We start from the raw sequence: 14,870 nt of genomic DNA on the forward strand, positions 1-14,870 counted from the left end.
GGTGTGTTCTCCCTGTGTCTGCGTGGGTTTCCTCAGGGTGACTGTCTGTGAGGGGTGTGGTGTGTTCTCCCTGTGTCTGTGTGGGTTTCCTCAGAATGACTGTCTGTGAGGAGTGTGATGTGTTCTCCCTGTGTCTGCGTGGGTTTCCTCCGGGTGACTGTCTGTGAGGAGTGTGGTGTGTTCTCCCTGTGTCTGTGTGGGTTTCCTCAGGGTGACTGTCTGTGAGGAGTGTGGTGTGTTTTCCCCGTGTCCGCGTGGGTTTCCTCCGGGTGCTCCGGTTTCCTCCCACGGTCCAAAAACAGACATTGGTAGCTGGATTGGTGACTCAAAAGTGTCCGTTGGTGTGTGTGTGTGTCGCCCTGTGAATGACTGGCCTTGTGCCTGGTGATTCTGGGTAGGCTCCATCACGACCCTGAACTAGATATGGTTTACAGATGTTGAAAGAATGAATAAAAGTTGCTATTCATTTATTATTTTTCTCAAATGTAAGTCAGATTGCTTTGTTGTTACAGAATGAACCAGTATATTGTCGTTATCCAATCAAAAATTTGCATCTCCTAAAATAGTAACTTTATAAAAGAAGGAAAAGAAATATCTTAAATTTCAAAGGAAGTCAATGTATAAATATTTTATTCCATATCATTTTGGAGCATTTGGCCATGCATTATGATTTTTTTACACAGTGTGAAGGACAGCTGCTGTGTTCAAATGATGTAGTAAAACATTTTTTTAATTGGACATTGATGATATGTTTCATAGGATAAATCCCTCGGAAGTATGTGGCCATATTTGATACAGGTTTATTACAGAATCTCTGATTTCATTTTATTTCATGGTATTTTTAAATAGATTTTGACATAAGGCTAGCAAACAGATGTTCAGACTCCTAAAAAGTGCTCCATAGGGGAATGTGACAATAAAATTATAACTTAGAAAGCATGCACAAAAAATAATTTGGAAGGTAAATCTTGTTCTGGTACCATATAGAGTGAACAGTGTTAAAAATCTGTGAAGCTACTTACTGTATATGACATATACGATGTATTCTGCTATAAAGAGGCAGTGTTAGCTTGAAAACAATACATTGGCTTCGATACCAAAATATGCTGTTGACCTCATTAACAGTTTAATTCACAATATTATTTAATGCAGCAATCAGTTATTTCATCTTAGAGATAAAAATGTAAAATAAATAATCAACGTTTTTTTTTTTATGTTTCTTGGTGAAAAAAAAACACATATTGCTCTTTATTACACTTTGAATGTACTATTTTTTCCAGAACTGAGGTGCCTTGAGAGTAAATGTGAATCAGGGGATTAACTCAGAAAGTGAAATACAGTTGTCCAGTTGTGTGGTGAGAGCTTTAGGGCCTTATGTTCTTCTTGAGGTCCCTTTACTGTCTGAACTTTCGGGAAAAGGAGCGGCAACTCGACAGCAAAGAAAGATGCCTTTGAAGGCTAGGCGAAAGGATTTCATCTTGTAGGCATAGAGCAAAGGGTTAATGGCAGAATTTGCATGTGAAAGGATGATTGTGGTGGAGGAGAGTGCCAGTGGTATTCGGCAGCTTGGGCAGAACAAGTGCACGCAGTTCACTATGTATAATGGGATCCAACACAGTGCAAAAAAGAAGACGAGCACAAAAATGGAGGTTGCTTTCTTTACTTCTCGTCTCATACCTGCGTTTTGCCTGGCTTGCACCTGCAAAGCAGTATGCATGGCTGCAATCTGCCTCACATGTCGCCTCACGGTTACAAATATGTGGACGTAAATGATAAGCATAGCCAGTAGAGGTACTACAACACAGGCGAAAAAGTTTAAGTACACCATATAGGTCATGTTCACCACACAGGAAAATAAACAGTAGTTTGCCTTGTCCTTTCCGTCATGCAAGCCCAGCAGTGGCACCGAGCTCAAAAGGAAAGCAAGAGACCAGGTCAGCAGTATGACTACCCTTGCGTTCCTTGGGTTCAAAAGCCTCTGGTAGTGGAATGGCAGTAGAATTGCCACATAGCGTTCAATTGCCACAGCTAGCAGGCTGAAGATGGAGCTCTGGGTTAGCATAATGATCATATACAGAATGAAAATGCAAAGGTGTAGGTTATGATGTGGAAAACCCAGATCTGTCATTATAGCACAGGGGATGGCCAAAGAGCCCACAAAGAAATCAGCTACTGATAGAGACACAAGGAAATAGTTTGTGACTGTTCTGAGCTTCTTATTGCGTCCAACTGCCAAGCAAACCAGCAGGTTACCAGAGGTGGACAAAATAGATATCATTATTTCGGCCACAATATAAGGCCATTGAAAGAACTTGGGGTTGACTGATTGAGTGGAGACATTCTGATCAACCGCCCAGGTGCTGTTAATGGCTCTCTTCATGCCGGCCAGGTAAAGCACCTAAGGACCGGTACTGGGTCATCGGCCACAGTCACTAGAATGACAAAAAAAAATCATGATGTCGTCATGCATTAGGAACATTTATGGATACTGAATTCCAAAGAGAGAGAAGTCCAGTATATTTGTTATGTCTTGAAATGTTTAACTCATATCAGCGTGAAATATTTTGAGAAGTGATTTCAGTGATTTTATATTCACACACCTTTGTAAAATAATATTACTGGACAAAACATACAAAAAAATATGATAAGAATCCTACAAATTGTACAAATAATTTTGAAATCATTGTGCTTCTAGGATGTTCAGTTTTTGTTTGTTTGTTTGTTTGTTTGATTGTTTTGTTTTTACAAACAAACAAATCACATGTTATTTAAAATATTTAGTTAAATGGCTGAAATTTTTGGATTAACGACACATGCCTCAATTTATATGAAAATATTATAATTAGAGATGCAAGAAGCCCGAAACCGTGTTCGTTTACTCGTAATCGCAAAAAAGTCTCTGATACCTTGTGCCTAGTGCACGTTGCTGCGCTAATGAGCAGACAACTCAAAATATTGGAGATCTGGAATTATTTCACAATAATTGAAGGCAACCCAAGCAGAGCGGACTGCAGGGAGAACCCAAGAGCAGTGATTTGACTGTCCTCAAACTAGGTGGATTTTTCTTCACTCAAAGTGTATTTTCCTCCCGGGAAATGTTTTCCCATTTGCGACAACACTGTTCGTTGCCTGACGTGGTTTTTCCTCAAACGAAATGATTTCCTCCGCTCACGAATTTTGAATTGGGTCTGACGCCATAGATCAGGCTGCTGCTCTTAAAAAAACACTGCCAATACATAAACATTCCCAAGTGCAGAACTGCCCAGCCAAAGGTCTTACCTATCAACATGCAGCTCATGTTACTAATTTATAGACAGATACTTTATTGATCCCATAGGGAAATAAAATATGGATAATATGAATAAATGATGGACAGTTCCAGAAATGAACAATAAAGTTTTTAATTAAACAAAAATATTTTAATTATACTATTTTAATTATAACTATATTATTACACAATGCACCTGATTGCTTAATTCTAAGTAAGTATCGGCAATCGGAATCGGCAAGTTCAAAAATACACATACTTGTACTAATACTTGTTTGGAAAAAAAATGGTATTTATGCATCCCTAATTATAAATAGGGCATTTTCCCCAGAGGAATTAGAGATAAAAATAAGCAATCTTTCATTTTGGTGAAAAATATAATGGAATGAAAGACTTCCCTAGTGAAAAAAACAAAATTCTTCATCAACATTTCTCAGATTGCAGTTACTAGATCATCTTTACAGATTGGGCCCCCCCCCCCCACCACCATAAAGTTAAATTCAGATGGAGATCCTGTTTGCTGGCCTTGTCAATGTGTTAACTTAATCATCACCAAACCAATGAAATGAGGAAAGTGAAATTTCAGTATACACCTCTGGTTTTATAATGTGTTTTTATAATCCTTTCATTTTTTACAAGGGACAGTTCAGGTAACCAAGTCCATCAGACTCTGAAGGTCTGCAAGACGGCCCTTTTAACTCTACACTAATATGTACAGGGTGGGCTATTTATATGGATACACCTTAATAAAATGGGTAGTTGAAACTATGGATATTGGAAGCCTGTGCTAGGATTTCTCCTGCAGTGTTACTATCAGTGTGTGAAGAGTGGGAGAAGAGGGTTGCATTGACAATCCAATACAACGTGCAGCACTTTGAACACATTTTATAAGTGGTCAGAAACTTGTAAATAACTCATGAAAGAATAAAGTTATGTTAAAACCATACCACTGTTTTTCTTGTGAAATCCCCAATAAGTTTGATGTGTCACATTACCCTCTTCCCATTGAAAAAACAAAAGTTGGATCCAAAATGGCCACCATGGTCACCACCCATCTTGAAAAGACCCCCCCCCCCCACATACACTAATGTGCCACAAACAGGAAGTTAACATCACCAACCATTCCCATTTTGTATCAGGTGTATCCATATAAATGTGTCTATATATGTTTTAGAAATGCAAATGTTTTTCATTTCTTAATACACCAGTTGTTTTTCAATGAGTGACAGGTTAAGACTAGTTTAACTCCCAGATTGGTCTCGTGTTACTGATATAAACTAGGCCTTTCAAAAAAAATAAAAAAATAAAGGATGGCACCATGTTGCTCTAAAACATGTATATATCATTCAGTGTGCATGCCACCCAGTCCATGTGCAATAATGTGCCTACTTTTGTGCATTTATAAAAACTTGAATGGTCTGTGTTTTCTGAGCCCAACCCAATCATGTCACTGACCTTTTCCATACCTATGCCTCTCATTTTTTGGAATGTGTTGCTGTTTTTCCCCCCACCTCTTCGGGAAATAAGATTTTTAAATCCACTTCCCTAAAAGTTGTGTAACTGGTACATAATACCCATTTTGACTGGAAATTAAATATTGAACTTAATTATGTTGGCTGCTCTACTGGAAAAGCATATTGTCCCTCGGTTAGAGAATTACAGTGTGTGTGTTGTCAGGGCATTTGATGTTTTCAGCTTGAAAACACTAAGCTTATGCGTCCTATTATTATTGTTAGTTGGTAGAAAGATAGACACTGATAAGTTTATCAGTCTTTTATTCTGTCCACTAGCAATATTTACCTGACAATATGGCAACTGTATTGTTTGTTTACACACTATCATTTGCCTTAATATACTTTCATGTCTCAATCTGCTTTCTCTATTGTGCCATCACACAGAGATTGATAAAGACTTGCGTAGATACCTTTAGCTTTTTCCCCTTTGACAAATAAATGAATCTTCATAAAACACTTTTATTCCATTTTATGAAAGACTTCATTTTCTGTCACCCACAAAAACAGTGATCTCCATTAAGATACTAAAAACTACCAACTACTTTAAATAAAATCATTATATTCTTTTAATTTCCTGACACCTCTGCAGGGTGCATGGATGTTTTATTTCCATTTGATCTTCAGAAATCCTTTAAGCTATAATTTAACATTTAGTAAAATATTTTGGCTCAACAGCCCAAGAATACCTGTGTAACGTACTGCACAACATCTTTTTGAGTCTGAGGTTCAAAAGAAATGTGTGAAAAAGCAAGAGTTTATAAAAATGGAGATAAAACTAATTATAAGATGTGCAAAAAAATTTGACAGATAACAGCCATGTAAGACCTGTTTGGCATCCACATAAACAGTACTTAAATATTTCATGTTTTTGCTTTAGATCTGGAATAAAAATTCAAGGGGGGGGGGGGGGGGGGGGGCTGGGATTACACTGATTACACCCTAACTAAATGTTATTAGGTGCTATTTTCATTAACTTGAAATTATTTATATATAATGGTCTTATAAGAGAGGTCATACATTCTCTAATATATACTGTATTCTTAATATATTTTTAATGTCCACCAGTACTACTGGGCAATCATAGTCTTTATATATCAGAATATGTACAGCAAGGTAAAACTAAGCAAAAATACTTACACATCCACTACTGCCGTATATTAATTTACTATTTTAATCACTGAAATTAACAGGTTGTGGGGGAAATAAAGGCAATAAAGATGGCCTTTGTATACAAAATGTGGTTATAAAAAATGTATTGCTTTCATTTTTTCCAATAAGTTAAACTGAAATATATAATATTTTGATTTATTCCCCATAAAAAATATGATAAATTCAGCACATGAGATTCAAGGGCATATCAAACCTTCTCATAAAAATTTGGAAGTATATAATAAATAAATAAGTAAGTAAAATGCTGTAAAATGTTGACTTACCTCTATGGAGAGAAAAAAAAAACAAAAAACAATCAGTAGTTAATACATCACTAGTACTGCATTTAAATGTAATTCCATGGACTCTGTTTGACCGCCAGAGACAGTATGTAAGCCTGCACTGATAAGTAACACGGGGCATGATGTGTGACTCGGCAGGTAATAAAAACATCCTGATCACATGGAAAATGTCTTCTTCCAGGAACCTTTTCAAATGTATACTGAAGCGAGTTATAGACTTAATCGGAATTCACCACAGTTATATAAGTAAGGAACATCCTATTTCAACCCCACAAAAGACCGGAAATTAGGGAAAATATATAAGATAAAAAACGTCCAATAGAGTAAGCTTGAATATTTTATCACCAGCACAGTGAAACAGTTACAGCACACAACAGGATTGTTCATCTGGACTACCACCCGGGACTACAAATCGCGGACACCGATAATGTTTGGTAGGGTGACCAGACGTCCTCTTTTACCCGGACATGTCCTCTTTTTTAGACTTAAAAAAATGACCGGGCGGAATTTCACAAACGTCCGGGATTTTGTTTTTCTAGAGCTTACATAGAACTTCGAGAAGCGTTTCGTTCACAAACTAGTCCCGTCCTCCTCTACTCCGTTTGGTTCGCTTGGACGGTCTGACTGTAGAGCTACCGTTATTGGTCAATAACTTTCTCTGTAAACATATAATTGTCCTCTTTTTTTACCATCTCAGATCTAGTCACCATCTATTGCAGTTGCATTGCACTAGAATAATATACGTCACACTCTGAAACTCCTTAGCTTTGTTAGCAGTGCAGCTGCTAACCATTTCATGTCTAATGGAGATACGTCAACATGCCCAGGAAATCTATACTCAGGAGACTCTGACGTCTCCAATAGGAAACTTGTGACAAATATCCTCTGCTAACTTATTGAGTACTTGATAATTGTACATTGTCCAGTAATATGCACTATTTTATATACGGTGACCAGACGTCCTCTTTTCACCGCACATGTCCTCTTCGGGACCTAAAAAAGGGTCGGAGCAGAAATGGGACACACTTGTGCTTTACATTACTTTCAGCTGAGCTCCACTCCAGTGTTTTACTGGAGCCGCAAATAGAAATGTGTTGAAAGTTGTTAAGGTCATTTATCATAGTCTCTTCTTCGTATTTGGAAATGTTGGAAATGTGTCACACGAGCCTTTCACTTTCTGCTCTATAATTTACAAAACAAAGTCGTCACTACTGTCCCTATAACGACACAAATACAGACACACCCGACCGTTACTGACTTTCTGACGAGTTAATCCAGTTACATCTGCGCAGTTTTTCTGTTTAACATTAACTTTAAAAGAAAACAGGCCAACTCTCCGGATCATTAAAGGGGAACAGGGGAGAGACTGAATTATAGCTCTCACATACAGCACGTTTTATCAGACAGACCTCATTAAATATGAAATACAAGTATTTTTACATAATGTCTGGATCCCAGCGATGCTCTGATCGTTTATCAAGTCTATATTTCCTCTGGTTGATAAAATGCGGTGCTTGCTTTTAGTAACATTTAAACAAGTCGCTTTAATACAGGGCTTCAGTTTGAAATTTGGTATGAACAGGCTTTCAATGATAATAACCTGTTAAGAATGACAAAAAATTTATTTTATTATTTTTGCTTAGGGCCAAATGTTGAATGGAAAGGAATCTGTCCAAAAAGGCATTTTTTTAACGAGTATCTGTTTATGTATTAAATTTCGACAGCAGAATTACGTGGTTAAGGAAGCATTTGTGATGCCACCCTGCTCCATGTGTCCTCTTTTTTGAAAACTCACCCTATTTTATATAATACTATTATTGTCTACTGCACTCACCATTTATACACATAAAGCCTGTATACATATTCCTCACTGAATGTTCACATTGCCTAGACACTTTACCTGTTATACTGTATACAGTGAAACGACAGACACGTTGCCATTCCTGCACTTTGTACAAGAGGTACACATAATATTTTCTGTTGTTCTTGTTTGTTTAATCTTATTGGCAGTTTTTATCTGCTGTGTTGCACAGTGTTACCTTTCAGTACCTTGAGCTACTGCTATTTCCATCTGGGATTAATGAAGTGATCTGTCTAGCTAGCTATTTATCTATCTGTCTGTCTAAACACCCACCGCCATGTTGTCTGATGAAAAGAACCCTACAAATGTTTCCCTCAAATTGCCATCTGGAATACACTGGTACAAATATCACTTGGTTAAAAGTGATTCAACTAATTGGAAAGGTTGGTTTCATGTTCGGTCTGTGTACAGCTGTGGTGTTGTCGTAGTTAAAATGATTTGACATTATAATTTGAGTTATTGTAGTAAAAGTGTGTACACTTAATGTTTCATGTCGACTAGTAATTCCATTCCCACTTTAAGATGATAAAAATGTATGAACATTTTGAAGCCAGTCAGTTTAACTGACTTTAATATGGCAGAACACTGTTTATATTTGCATTTTTTTTATAGTAGGTCCTTTTCCAGTGCAGCCTCAGAACTGTCTTCTGTGTATGGCACTTAAGCCAGGTTGTGGCTGTCTGGAGGATCTTCCTTTTTATGTCTTACATAATGGACTTTTGTTAAAGGGTTTTATGAATTGTTTCTGGGTATGTGTTATTTTCTATTCCGTGTTTGTGGTCTTTGCTGTTTTCTTTTGCTGGTGGTGTCTCTGGTTTTGCTCGCTTGTTTGTTATCATTATTGCTTTTTAGGATTTTGGTTCACACTCCTCTGGAGAGCCATGCTTTAGCTGGGGGTAATATCATGGCTTGCAGTCTTTATGCTATGTTTTCCCTTGTCAAGTGTTTGATTTGGTCATCTTTTGTTACGCCTGTGGGCTGTGACTATTCTGAGTAAACACCCTTGAGTGTGAGCTTCAAGACAATGGTTATAAAAATCTATCTGCATGATTAAAAGATCCATGAAAAATACATACAGTCACTGTCCAATGAAAACTATTTATCTCCCAAAACAGTAACTATCAAAGAGGAAAGAAAAAACATTTTTAACCTTCAGTAAAAGTCAATGTAAAAATATTTGATTCCAAGTCCATTTTAAGAACAACAGAAAAAGCACTTATTGCCAAAAATCTGTGTTCAACACTAAAAAGTTCACGATTTGTGCTAAAGTTAGCTTTCGCTAACTGTGGCTCACTTATATGTAACTCTCAAAATTCTCTCTTCATCAACAAAACTTATCACCAACTAACACAGCAATGTATCAATAAAGTGCAACCATAAGTAGTTTGCTTGCGCATTGCCTCCTCTGACAACACAATCTCATCAAAGCCTCTGCCATAATGTCCGTACTGGCAAGACTAGCGAGCTAAACACCCGTGAGACCTGTGCCATAAAGCATTACGGAGTTCTCGTGAGTAGAAGCAGTTGCTTCTACTTTTTTAGAGATGCAGGCCTAGAAAGCAGTGAGAGAGGTGCTATTCTACACATATTACAGGTTGGAGAAGCATCACAGTATTTGTATATTTTAATGATATTTATCTGAATTTTATATATTTATAATTTTAAATATATCTTTCAAATTCACACCTCAAAAATATGAATCTCAAATGTCTGGGCTTCCCAGGAAGAGTAAAGGTTCATAGTGATCAAATGCAGCATTAACCTGTACGGGGTCAGTCTGTGCGGCCGGTTGCCAGCAGAGGGCGATGGCAGCAAGTCATTAAAGCCCCCAGGATTTCCCTTCCAAAGCGTGCCACCGGAAGTGAGCGGAAGCGGTGTTTGATAGCACCGATCTCCTTTCCGATCCGAGACTGAGTAATCTTCAGGCTGGTATCGGTGATACTGATCCAGTACTAATCATTTTTGCAGATACACCTAATGTGTCTGGTATATCTAAAAAAGCAGTGTATTCACATCATAGCTTCATAAAGAATACATCAGATTTATTTTTTTATTTATGTAAAACTTTAATGAATATTGAGGTAGCAACCTCATTTAAAATATAGCCGAGCTGTAATATTGACACATTGTCTCTGTAATTCACTTTAAATGATTAATTCTTTAGGAAAACTTACCTAAATAAATCTAGGCTGTTTATGCCTATCTCAGTGATACACGTTATTACTTCAAGCTGAACTCATGCAGCTATTTGTTGAAAAATGTATTTTAGTTACTGATTTCACTACCATATTTATTCATTTGAACAACTCCAACAGCAACCGTGCTTACTGCCACTTAAAGAGCCACATTTTCTCCCTCTGTACCTCGACAGTGCCTGTCTGCAGCACCGAAGGATTCAGCCAGAGAAGAGAGAAAGTAAATAACTCCACACAAGTCGTTTTTTACACTCTGCCATTGTGTCTGTTCACAGGCGGAGAGACTGACCGAACAGCGTGCCGCTGCGCTTACGCACTTACCCAGGCGGAAGAAAAAGTAGTTCCCACAAACCGCGTATATTTTAGACAAGATCTCAATAGTTTAGTAACTTTCCACTGTGTCCCTGTTAATGATAAACATTACCTCAAATGACTGAGGTATTAAAAGTATCAATATAAACAGACAGATCTGGTATCTGAGGTATCAATATTTCAGTATTGATTTTGCACATCACTAACGAGAGGACCACTTGAAAGTAGCTCCCCATTCACTCCCGTTCATTTCGATGTGTTTTTGAACCAATAATAAATAAATCTCCTTGCTGTTCCTTCTGAAAAATACAGAGGCTTAACAAACTATTCATAACTTAAATATCAGTAGTCACTGCTACTCTAAGAGCCTCAAAATCCCAGAATACCAAGGGGTAATCCGTGGCAAATAGCACAGCTTTGTAGAGGGATGATTGGTATGGTACACTGAGGCAAAAAAAAGAAAAAAAAAGAAAAGAAAAGGGAATATGGTTCAACATTAAAAGAGAAAATAAAAAAGATTTATAAAAACATACCTGAAAAATAATAAAAGAATTAAACCAACTTTGCTTTTTGGATCAGCAGTTTAAAAGTCTAAATGTTAATCAGACCTGACTTCCTCGAGAGGGTTTTTTCTGCTTTGGTTTGTGCTATCTATCATTTGTCTGAGACATGTCATTTGTTTGTCATTTCTCCTCCCAGCTGAGAGGTATTTACCTCAAACATCTATCCTTTACTTGAAGTATGCACTTTGACGTTGTATAATCTTGAGCACAAGAAAAGGAAGAAACTTTATTTCCTGTTGATTGATTTCTGAATAGTTTCTCACGATATAGTGTCTGTCGTGTCTCCGTGTTCAGCTCGTGAAGCTGTTGTTGTACACCTGAACCACAAGTCGGCGCTGTGTGAACATTATTAGTTGTCATGGCATAACGTACAGCGAATTGAGCCCATCTCACATGAACACATACACAGTGCACTAGTGGAAGTGAGCTAATGGGGTGTCAGCGCTTTGGGAGCAGTTGGGGTTTAGGCTTTTATTCAAGAGCATTTCGTCCGTGAATGGAAGAAGTTACATTCCTTCACTCCCCCACCCTCAATTTTTCTGCTGGTCGAATCTTCTGGTCCCATGCCTGTGTTTCAAAGCATTTGGCCAGAGCTGCCCCATATGGTGTGGGCCATTATCAAGTGTGTGTTGTGCAAATACTTTATGTAATGTAAAATGTTGTGTTGAGGGGTGGCACAGCAGGCAGTGTCGAGGTCACACAGCTCCAGAGATCTGGAGGTTGTGGGTTCAAGTCCCACTCCAGGTGACTGTCTGTGAGGAGTTGCTTATTATCACAATATCAGCCTGAAATGTGGTGATGAAACCTTATTTAAGGCTTTATTTATGCTTCTGTTCCCTGAAAGTCTTCCAGACCTTTCAATTCAGAAAGATTTAATCAAACCATTAGGAGAGTGAAAAACAGGTTACAACAACCCAACAGATGATACAGGAATGGTGTTAGCTTTACTGAAGAATAGGGAAAAATAGCATTTGTTATATTTTATAGATATTTAGCTGTGCCCTGTTAAATTTAGACTTTCAAAATATGTATGCCAGCATTGTGCAGTTGAACAAAGATCAATAAAGCCTTAAATAAGGTCCAGGTACTCCTTTGAATTTACTTACCTTGTACTGTTATTTGAGCCATATTTTTGGACCATTTTCGGGGCATGTAACCATATTCAAGAAGCCAAACGTCCTTCTGGAAGCAATTTATTTCAGGATGGGTAAAACTTTATCTGTGTATTGGTTGGTTGAATGAATGAATTGACATTAGGGCTCCATATGACAAAAAAACATTGAAATGGCTTTTAATATTAAAATAAACCCATAAATTCTAAAGAGGTTATTGGTGTATATTGCTGTAAATTGGAATTCAGATCACTATTTTTCATTCATAATCTGCCAAAAATTCTCAGAGCTTCTGAAACACTTTAGCACCTTTCATTTACTACAGGCCAATGCTGTGGTAATCCACTGCTGAAGGGGGATTGGCATCATCCTGCTAAAATATGCCAGGCTTTCTCTGAAAAACACAAGGTCTGAATGGCAGCATGGGGCTTCAAAAAATGTATGTATCATTCAGCAGTAACTGTGCCTTCACCGATATGCATGTCACCATGCCATGTTCTGTACTACAGTCTTGGAGGCTGGAGCTCCGTCTACTCAATCAAATTGCAATTGCATATTTATCAGTTAGTGCTTACTAGCCCAACAATGTACCCAGGGTCTGAAGCCATAGTAGGTGCCTCTGTTTGGTTCAGCTTCTGGGTCATGGTCACTTTGCAAATTATCTGTCCACTGCACTGAGGTGGCACCAAAAATGTGAGGCCCAAGAAATAGACAAGCCCATTAGCTGCCCAGCGGTCAGCACTATGTTCACAACCAGAACCTGACCCAGCTCATATTGAATCTTACCATACTGCTAAATAAAGGCAGACATATAGCCTGTAGTAGCCTAAATGTGTTAGATTTCTTCCTATAAATCTGTCTCCATTCACTGTCTGTAACCACTTATCCAATTCAGGGTCGGGGTGGGTCCGGAGCCTATCCAGAATCATTAGGCACAAAGCTGGAACACACCCTGGAGGGGACGCCAGTCCTTCACAGGGTGACACACACTCACACACTTGCACCTAGGGCCACTTTAATGTTGCCAATCCACCTACTGTGGGAGGAAACCCACATGGACAGGGGGAGGACACACCAAACTCCTCACAGACAGTCACCCGGAGCGGGACTCGAACCCACAACCTCCAGGTCCCTGGAGCTGAATAGACGAACAAAGTGCATCAAGAAGTGTTCAAACATTTATGAAGACATGCCCAATTCTAATAATATGCTAATGTAACGTACATAACAATAATTAACTAATTATTGTCTGTAAACGCTTATACAGTCCAGGGTCATAGTGGGACCAGAGCCTACCTAGAATCACTGGGCACCAGTCCTTCACAGGGCATCACACATTCACTTACACACTCACAGCTACAGACACTTTTGAGAAGCAAATCCACCTACCCATGTGTGTGTTTGGACTGTGGGAGGAAACCGTAGTACATGATAAGATTATTTGAATTCATTTGAATTAAAATCATTAACAGATTTCATGAATGACATAAGGAAGTCCCTCGACAACTCCAATATCTACAGACATGCTTCTCTTGGATTTGCATTGCAAACCTGTTCAGGTATTTCCTTTTGACAGTGTGACTAGTTAAACCTGCTTGGGGGTTTAAAATGTTTGTCTTTGTTGACCATCTGCTTTCAGAAAAATGTGTAGATCTATGTAGCACATACCCAGAGCGCTCTCTGTAAATCAGGAATCCTTCAATGTCTTCACAATTTCCGATAGCACTGTGCTTTTTTTTAAAGCTTGATGTCAATTAATCATTTTTAGTATGACACGTTCCCCTGCTGTTACAGAAACCAATAAAAAAGATCAATTGCACTGACTTTGCATCTTGCTTGCAAAATATGGTTGTATTTCATGCAAATGTACATTCGAAAATAACCTACACATCCTACCCTTCTCCAGCAGTTGCATAGAATGGTATCTTCAGGGCCGAGCCTGGAGTAGGAACAATAGAGAACCTATTTTGCCTACCACACGTCAGTGGAGCATCACAGTGATTTTACAGCTGTAATTTTAAGTTAAAAATATTACGCAGTGTTTTTTGAAAAAAATTCCATTGTAAATTCCACTTACAGTAAAGAAATTGATTTATAAAGTGCTTTGATTTCAAATTTTTTTTCTACAATACACCATTTCATATCAAAACATTCTGGCTTTGTTTATATCAACAATTAAATTGTGGCTACGTCTTAAAAAGTCAGGGTTCCTCTTCAGGGTAAATTCTGCTATGCTCTAAATAAAACAGGAAAGGGGATACAAACTGAACAAACGACTGACAGAGTTTCCTGGTGGTATGATCTACCATTAATTAATAACACCATCATGACACTGATTTGTGCTTTCTATCTGCGCATGCTCAGACCCACAAGCTTTAATGTTTTTCATGATTGCACATTGAATAGAATAATATTTTTGTTTGGAGTTTTAATTATATGTTTAGCTTACTGAAATACCCTAAACTGTTTTATTTAGATGGTTGTACTTTAAAAAAATATAGCATGGTAGCACCTTTTGACAAAGTAGCACACGCAAACCCGCACTACCTGATAACACCTGACACGACGTCACGTGACGGGGAGTGAACGTGGCT

The 14,870-nt window shown here is 38.0% G+C and overlaps 1 pseudogene; it reads right to left on the reverse strand.

Annotated features, from left to right (window-relative positions):
- Window positions 1-1,233: 1,233 nt before the first annotated feature.
- On the reverse strand, window positions 1,234-9,876 carry LOC136692174 (adenosine receptor A2a pseudogene; annotated as a pseudogene).
- Between the last annotated feature and the right edge of the window lie 4,994 nt (window positions 9,877-14,870).

Source organism: Hoplias malabaricus, chromosome 1 (genome assembly GCF_029633855.1).
Source record: "Hoplias malabaricus isolate fHopMal1 chromosome 1, fHopMal1.hap1, whole genome shotgun sequence".
Taxonomy (NCBI): Eukaryota; Metazoa; Chordata; class Actinopteri; order Characiformes; family Erythrinidae; genus Hoplias; species Hoplias malabaricus.